The sequence below is a fragment of the Mustelus asterias genome, chromosome 5, assembly GCF_964213995.1.
Source record: "Mustelus asterias chromosome 5, sMusAst1.hap1.1, whole genome shotgun sequence".
Taxonomy (NCBI): Eukaryota; Metazoa; Chordata; class Chondrichthyes; order Carcharhiniformes; family Triakidae; genus Mustelus; species Mustelus asterias.
In genome coordinates this window covers 133,858,787-133,867,141 of record NC_135805.1, presented here as the reverse complement: position 1 = coordinate 133,867,141, position 8,355 = coordinate 133,858,787, and the positions used below count along the sequence as shown (strand labels likewise).

Sequence of the window (8,355 nt, the reverse complement as noted above, 5' to 3'; positions counted from 1 at the left end):
CATTTAAGACTTATCTAGACAGCTATATGAACGGAGTGGGAATGGAGGGATACAAAAGAGTGGTCTAGTTTGGACCAGGGAGCGGCGCGGGCTAATTGTTCCTTGTTTCTCGTTTCAAGGCTTCATTCTATGATCATCTTGCTGGTGCCAGTACAGAGCGAGACTGCGGATAGTTGGGAACCTGTCTCGGGGGCAGGGAATTCAGATGGTGTTCGTGGAAGTGGAAATGACTAGGGTTGGGAAGCATTTTCCGATCAGGGCCAGTGTGATCTCCTGGACTCGTTTCGATCGCCTCAGGGGGTCGGAGAGGAATTTCCCAGATTTTTTTTTCCCCATATTGGCCCAGGGGTTTTCACTCTGGGTTTTCGCCTCTCCCTGGAGATCACATGGTCTGGAATGGGGGGGTGGGGGTGAGTTAATAGGTTGTGATGAACAAAGCATCGTAGCTGTGAGGGACAGCTCGGTGGATAGGATATTAGGATGGAGATAGGCTGGAAAATTGGGCGGGGATCCTGGATTCAGGATTCAATCCTGGACCGGGGAGCAGCGCGGGCTTGGAGGGCCGAAGGGCCTGTTCCTGTGCTGTATTGTTCTTTGTTCTTTGTTATCTCCTTCGAATATCTCCTTCATTGGCTTGCTGTCATTATTCTTCTGCTTCCTTGAAGTGCTTTGAAACATTTCTCCACATTGAAGATGCCACGTGTGGACAGTGCGGAAAGAATTCACACGAATGGTCCTTGGGATGAGGAACTTCAGTTCTGCCAATAAGTTGGAGAAACTGGGACTGTTTTCCTTGGAGAAGAGATTTCTTGGAATTGTGGAATCCCTACAGTGCAGAAGAGGCCATTTGGCCCATCAAGTCTGAACTGTCTCTCAGACAGAGTTTCTTTCCCAGGCCTCTCCCCGCCTTATCCCTGTAACCCCACACATTCACCATGACTAATCAACCTGACCGTCACTCTTTGGAGTGTGGGAGGAAACCGGAGCACCCGGAGGAAACCCACGCAGACATGGGGAGAATGCACAGACTCCACTAACAGTGACCCAATCCGGGAATTGAACCCGGGTCCCTAGCACTGTGAGGCAGCAGTGCTAACCACTGTGCCACCGTGATAGAGGTGTTCAAAATCATGAGAGATCTGGGCAGAGTGGAAGGATTAAGAATTGGTTATTGTCTGGAGGGTAAATGTGCAAGGCTTTGTGAGGCGCTCTGGGTGAATTGATCCTTCAGAGAGCCAGCACAGAGGATGAACCAAATGGCCTCCTCTGCACCGTAACCATTCTATGATTATGTGGCAAAACATGGTGGCCAATTTGCACATTGCAATGTTGTACAAATAATGAGTGCAAGCCAGATGAAGAAGAATGGTGGACAGTTCCAGCAACATGCTGCCCTGTGCAGCATTAACTGGCAGAGTGTCAGCAAGCAGGAGAATCAGGGATGGACGTGTTGACAGAAGAGAGGCAGTGAGTTGGCAAGAGAGAGGGTGGGGGGAGGGGGGGTGGCGGAGGTTGGGAAGAAGCGCTGAGCAGGCAAGAGGGTTGGTAAGCAGGAGGGACAGCGAGCTGGAGAAAGGGAATGCGTGAGTGTCATGGAGGGAAGTGGCGAGCAGGAGAAAGGCACTGAGAATGAGAGAGTTGGCAAGCGGCAGGGATGGCGAGCAGGAGGGTTAGGGCCTGGCACGGATGTGGGGGCTGGTTGGAAGCTACAGGGGAGTTGGCTGGGGTTAGATTGGCCCTGGCAGTCATTCCTTGGAGCCAAGGATGGGGGACCTTCCCTCTAGCATCCAGGAAGCAAATCTCCCAGCGGTAGAGGTCCAGTTGGGGCTACTCTGGGGCTCGGTGTAGCTGGGGGAGGCCTCACTGTTTAACCAGAGGTCACAGGTTTCAGGCCTGGTATATTAGTACCAAGTGGAGGGGCTAATTGAGGGTACAGTGGAACCCCGATTTTACGTGCCCCGATTTAGCGCGAAATCGGATATAACGCGATGAATCATTGGACCTTTTTTTTACTCTTTCCGGTTTAGTGATTTAGCGCGACCCCGATAATATTCGCGATAACACTTTATGGACCCCAACCATCGCGTTACAACGGGGCTGCACTGTATCTAGTGCCTTAGTAATGAGTCATTACTTTATTTGGGGGGGAGGCGGGGTTGACATTTTACTGCAGTGAAGAGTTATTTAGAGCCATGGTTGGCGTTTCATTGAAGGATTAATGAGGAATTTGTACTGTGGTAAGGGGATGGAAAACTCATTATAACATCTGTAGCGCTTAATGTGCCTTTAGATGGTGCAATCATGGATCTTTTTAATGTTAAATAGCTATCAGTTTATCCTGTGATTTACATAATCTGGACATAACGTCTCTACGAATGTTTCCTGAAATTTATTAATGCAGTGTGTTTCTATCAGCAAGTAAAATTTCTACTGACCAAAATAGGGATTTGTGCTGAAAAAAATATAAATATAAATACACATGCTTCAGAGTAACACGATTGAATGTATCCAATGTTCCCACTGACAGCAGCAGGACCAGAAAATCCCGCCACTTGCAAACAATGCGCAGCCTCCCGCTGACGGGATACACAGAGCTGGGAGGCTGGAGAATCTCGTCCGTGGTTGCAAAGTGACCAAATCTGGGGACAACAATATTCCAGGATATTTAAATTTTAGTGCAGATAAGCAACATTTTAAAGGAGGTGGGGTGGATAAAGGATGGAGTACAGAGAAGAGAGAGAAAGAATTTAAACTCAAAAAATTACAACGTCGAATCAGTTTGAATGGAGCTAAAAATAAACAAGGGGGAAGGAGACACTGCGGGAGCTGTTTATAGGCCTCCTCCTCCTCCTCCTCCCCCTCCCCCCTCCTCCTCCCCCACCCCCTCCCCCCTCCTCCTCCCCCACCCCCTCCCCCCTCCTCCTCCCCCACCCCCTCCCCCCTCCTCCTCCCCCTCCTCCTCCCCCACCCCCTCCCCCCTCCTCCTCCCCCTCCCCTCCCCTCCCCCTCCCCCTCCCCCTCCCCCCTCCCCCCTTCCCCCTCCCCCACCCCCTCCCCCACCCCCTCCCCCTCCCCCACCCCCTCCCCCTCCCCCACCCCCTCCCCCTCCCCCACCCCCTCCCCCACCCCCTCCCCCTCCCCCCTCCTCCTCCTCCACCCCCACCCCCTCCCCCTCCCCCCTCCCCCCTCCTCCTCCCCCGCCCCCTCCCCCCTCCCCCTCCCCCCTCCCCCTCCCCCTCCCCCCTCCCCCTCCCCCTCCCCCTCCCCCCTCCCCCCTCCTCCTCCCCCACCTCCTCCCCCACCCCCTCCCCCAACCCCTCCCCCACCCCCTCCCCCACCCCCTCCCCCACCCCCTCCCCCCTCCTCCTCCCCCCTCCTCCTCCCCCACCCCCTCCCCCCTCCCCCCTCCTCCTCCCCCACCCCCTCCCCCCTCCTCCTCCCCACCCCCTCCCCCCTCCTCCTCCCCCTCCTCCCCCTCCCCCTCCCCCCTCCCCCCTCCTCCTCCCCCCTCCCCCCTCCCCCCTCCCCCTCCCCCCTCCCCCCTCCCCCCTCCCCCTCCTCCTCCCTCCCCCCTCCCCCTTCCCCCCTCCCCCTCCCCCCTCCCCCCTCCCCCTCCCCCCTCCCCCCTCCCCCTCCCCCCTCACCCCTCCCCCCTCCCCCCTCCCCCTCCTCCTCCCTCCCCCCTCCCCCTTCCCCCTCCTCCTCCCTCCCCCCTCCCCCCTCCCCCCTCCTCCTCCTCCTCTTTACAAACTGGGAAATTAGAGTTTTTAAAGTTTATTTATTAGTGTCACAAGTATAGAATCTTACAGTACAGAAGGAGGCCATTCAGCCCATTGAGTCTGCACCAACCACAGTCCCATCAGGCCCTATCCCCATGCATTTACCCTGCTAGTTCCCCTGACACTAAGGGGCAATTTAGCATGGCCAATCCACCTAACCCGCACATCTTTCGGACTGTGGGAGAAAGTCCCAGAAGAAACCCACGCAGACATGGGGAGAATGTGCAAACTCATGTGTCACAGACAGTGACACAAGCCAGGAATCGAACCCAAATCCCTGGCGCTGTGAGGCAACGATGCTAACCACTGTGCCACTGTACCACTTACATTAACACTGCAATGAAATTACTGTGAAAATCCCCTAGTCGCCACACACCAGCGCCTGTTTGAGTGCACTGAGGGAGAATTTAGCATGGCTGATTGAATGTATCCAGTCAATGGTCTATAAAAATATGATTAAAATCTTTACTCAAAGGTCTCATCCTTTCCTAAAGCCTAGATATTTCTGCCTGAGCTGTAGCTCAAAGAGCTGAACCAGACTGTACAGTCTTGGAATGTACAATATCTCAAATTGAACCAGATACATCAGTGCTGCTTAGTCAGCTCAGAGTCATAGAGGTTTCAGTACTTTCCATTCTTGTTTCCCTTTCTGTCTCTGCCCCCTCTCCACCAACTCTCTTGTCTGACATGCGTAGGAAATTGGAATTTCTGCGCCAGATATGTCAGAGCGGATAACTTCAACCCAACTTGTCCATGCTACCCTTTTTTTAAACTACTAAGCTGGTCCCAATTGCCCGCATTTGGCCCATAGCCCTCTATATCCATCTTACCCATGAAACTGTCTAAATGCCTTTTAAAAGACAAAATTGTACCCGCCTCTACTACTACCTCTGGCAGCTTGTTCCGGACACTCACCACCCTCTGTGTGAAAAAATTGCCCCTCTGGACCCTTCTGTATCTCTCCCCTCTCACCTTAAACCTATGCCCTCTAGTTTTAGACTCCCCTACCTTTGGGAAAGGATGTTGACTATCTACCTTATCTATGCCCCTCATTCTTGTTTTTCTTGAGATTTTAGCATTTTCTGCTCAGTAGATTCTCTTCAAATGTTCTTTATTGAAACAAGAGGCCAAAATATTTGAAAAGTTTACTGAGATTCACTGTTCTTTGTGAAAAATGACACAAGCAGGCTCCGTGAGTATATGGACAGTGTGTGTAAAAGTTAAAAGGATAGTGTTCTGATGTAGCTTTTATTGCAGTCTATAAACTTTAAGCACTGAATTAAACTCAGGAGGAAGATAATGCTTTCTTCATTTGACACTGCATTAATTTTCAAAAGCCAGACTGCGCTGTGCTGGCAAGTTATCAGCTCTGACATACCTGGCATAGAAATTCCAATTTCTAATGCATGTCAGACAAGAGAGTTGGTGGAGAGGGGCAGAGACAGAAAGGGAAACAAGAATGGAAAGTACTGAATACGTGACAAGGCAGATAGATATCTCTTCCCACATTCTTTTTTAAAAGGTCAGTTGTATTTCGAGAACAAGGAGAGCTTTTTCATGGAATAGGGAATTAGGAGGAAAACTGTTTGGGATTGGAGGGAAGAGGTGCCTGGTCACTTGTCACTCACTCTTGAGTCAGTGTGTGGTGATGCCAGCATTGGATTGGGGTAAGCACCTGATGAAGGAGCAGCACTCCGAAAGCTCCATGATTTCAAATAAACCTGTTGGACTTTAACCTGGTGTTGTGAGACTTCTTACTGTGTCTACCCTTGAGTGAGTGTCACTCACCCTTGGGTGAGTGTGAGGGTGATATGGCTGAAGCACCAAGGCTGCCCTCGCATTTCATTCAAGTTTTCCCTATTCCACTTTAGAAGTTCTACTGTTGATTATTCCTTTGCCTGCTCCATTACTAATCAAAACGTAATGATACAAGGCCCAGTTTTTTACCCAGTGTCCTCCAAAGGCCCTCAACCCACTGGCCCACCTCATTCTCCAGTCCCAGATCCAGCAATGCCACCTTCCTGGTTGGGCCGAGAACATAGGCCAGGATTCTCCCAACAAAAACTAAGTGCCCAACCGGCAGGAAAACGGGAGAATTTCCTGCCCATGTTTTGGGCGTACTTAGTTGAACCAATCTCCAGCACTCCAAAGAATGCCTCAGGGAGGTTCACACCGGAAAGTGGGAGGTGGGGCCTCATCCCGCTGGAGAGGCTGGAATCAGTGCGCTGAGCGCTCCGCTGCATATATGCCGGTCTGTCGGTGTGGAGATCAGTGTATGTGCACTGGCCCCGCCATCGCTGGCCTCCCAATCGCCGGCCTCCCTCTGCCGATCACTGGCTTCCCAAACCATCCCCCAATCGCCGGCTTACCCGACCCCCATCCCCCACCACCCCCGGGACAGCCCCAATCGCCAGCTCCCATGACCAGCTGCACTACGTCCCCCCAGGTGCAGCCCAGATCCCCTTCCCCCAGGTCCAGCCCCAATCGCTTCCCCCCTCCCAACCCCAAACAATCCCATTGCAGAGTGCACAGCAGGTTTCCCCCCCCCGATAACAACCGATCAGCCCCCAGTTGGCCCCCCCTCTGGTCCCACCCCCTTGGCACTGTCCGGTGCCTGGTGGACAATGCCAGGGTGCCAGGCTAGCACTGCCCAAGGAGCACCCCCCTCGTCTCCGACCTCCCGTGCCGGGGGAGGGGAGGGGGGGAGGCCTCAATGGCCTCTGTCTCCACCAGCAGGGTGAGTATGCCCGGTCCCCATTGATGGGAACCGGTTGTAATCCCCGCTGGTGGGAACATCTCCCGGCGGGAGGAGAGACACTAGCAGACCCCGGGACCACCATCCCGGGCTCGCTAATCATATTTAAATGGCAACATGGTGATCAGCCACGCGCCGATTTCTGTCTCAGGGCTGATTACGCGAAAAGAAAGGACCAAGGTGTCTCGCGATTGGCCAGACTCCGGTTACGAATCCCGCTACAGGCCCCCTGATGTCTCCCTGCCCATTGCACTACGTGAGCTATAGGAGAATCGTCCCCTTAATGTTCAAGAAAGTTCTCCTGAACATATTTCAGAAATTCCTCCTCTTCCTCTCCCTTTACCCCAACATTATCCCAATCGATATTTAATTAATTAAATAATGCCAATTTCATCATTTTATATTTCATACACATCTCTGTGCTTTCCTTTATCATTTACTCCTTTATCTCTTTCACGCTAAGGATGGAATTTTCCCATCCCACACATCACGGAATCGTAGCAGGCGGGAGGCCGGACCATGCAAAGGTCTGTTGACCTCAGGTGGAATTTTCCAGTTTTGGGGTGAGCACGACTGGAAAATTACAACCTAACTTCAGATCAATAGGGCATATCCAGTAGCATGATCGTTTTTTGCTTCTCAACTCTAACCAAATGGATTCTTGCCTCCTCTAAGATATCCTTTCTTTCCAAAACTACAATGCCTTTTGCAATGTGCTAACAATGTTTGGGGTTAGAATCATAGAATCCTAGAGAGCAGAATGAGGCCATTTGGCCCATCGGGTCCACACCGGCCACAATCCCACTCAGGCCTTATCCCCATAACCCCATACATTTACCCTCGCTAGTCCCCCTGATGTTAAGGGGCAATTTAGCATGGTCAATCTGCCTAATTTGCATGTCTTTGGACTTGTGCATTTCAAACAAAAAGAAAGGGTGTAGTTTGCACGCATAGATTCAAAGTAGCAACAGCAAGGTTTATTGAAAGGGGTGTTCATTGTCTACACTACAGAGTACAAACTGAAAGTAAAACAGAAGCCTCACTCCAATGACATCACCATCAAATCGTGTGATCAGCGCTTCTCGGCCTTTTGGCTAAGATCAAGTGTAGTATGGGTTGGATGCTGCACTTGGTTGAGGCCATTAGGTTACATTTAAGCTTCATATTCATAAGAAGCAATTTTTAAAAGCGGCATCTCAGCCTTTTGGCTAAGATGCAAATGAGATCCAGCCTTGGAGGAGGAATCCTCCCCCTCCTCCAATCAGCTTGGCTCATGTAGATCAGGCCCAAGACAGGTGTGAAGGCCCTGTCTTGTCAGCTTGGATCGGAAATGTCTCAACTTGTTGAGACTCTGAATTGGACTTGATTTGATTGAATTGGAAAAGTATTTTAAAAATCAGCTTTCAAAGCAAACCTGCAACCTTTTAAATATATAACACCTTCCCAAATGAATATTGCCATCTCACTGCCCTATTGTCCAAAGTTTCCTGTTCCTCTCAAGCCTGCTACATGTTCCACATGTTATTTTTAAAATTTGTTCAAGGGGTGTGAGAGTTATTGGCAGGTCTAGTATTTATTGCTCATCCCTAGTTGTCCTTCAGAAGGCAGTCTTGAGCTACCAACATTAAACACAACATTAAGCTCAAATAAAAGAGCTCAGTGCCCTTCAAATAAACATTAGAAAGCAAAATATGATATCTCACCACAGCAGAAGATATCAGGTCACATGACCAAAAACTTGGTCAAAGAGACAGGTCTGAAGCTGTATCTTGAACGTGGAAAGCAAGGCAGCAAGGCAGAGAGGTTTAGGGAGGGAATTCC

The 8,355-nt window shown here is 51.2% G+C and overlaps 1 non-coding gene across 1 annotated transcript; it reads left to right on the top strand.

Moving 5' to 3' along the window:
* Positions 1-7,608: 7,608 nt before the first annotated feature.
* Positions 7,609-7,808, top strand: LOC144494512 (U2 spliceosomal RNA). The gene has a single exon (XR_013498082.1). It is a non-coding gene; the product is annotated as a U2 spliceosomal RNA (small nuclear RNA).
* Positions 7,809-8,355: the final 547 nt, after the last annotated feature.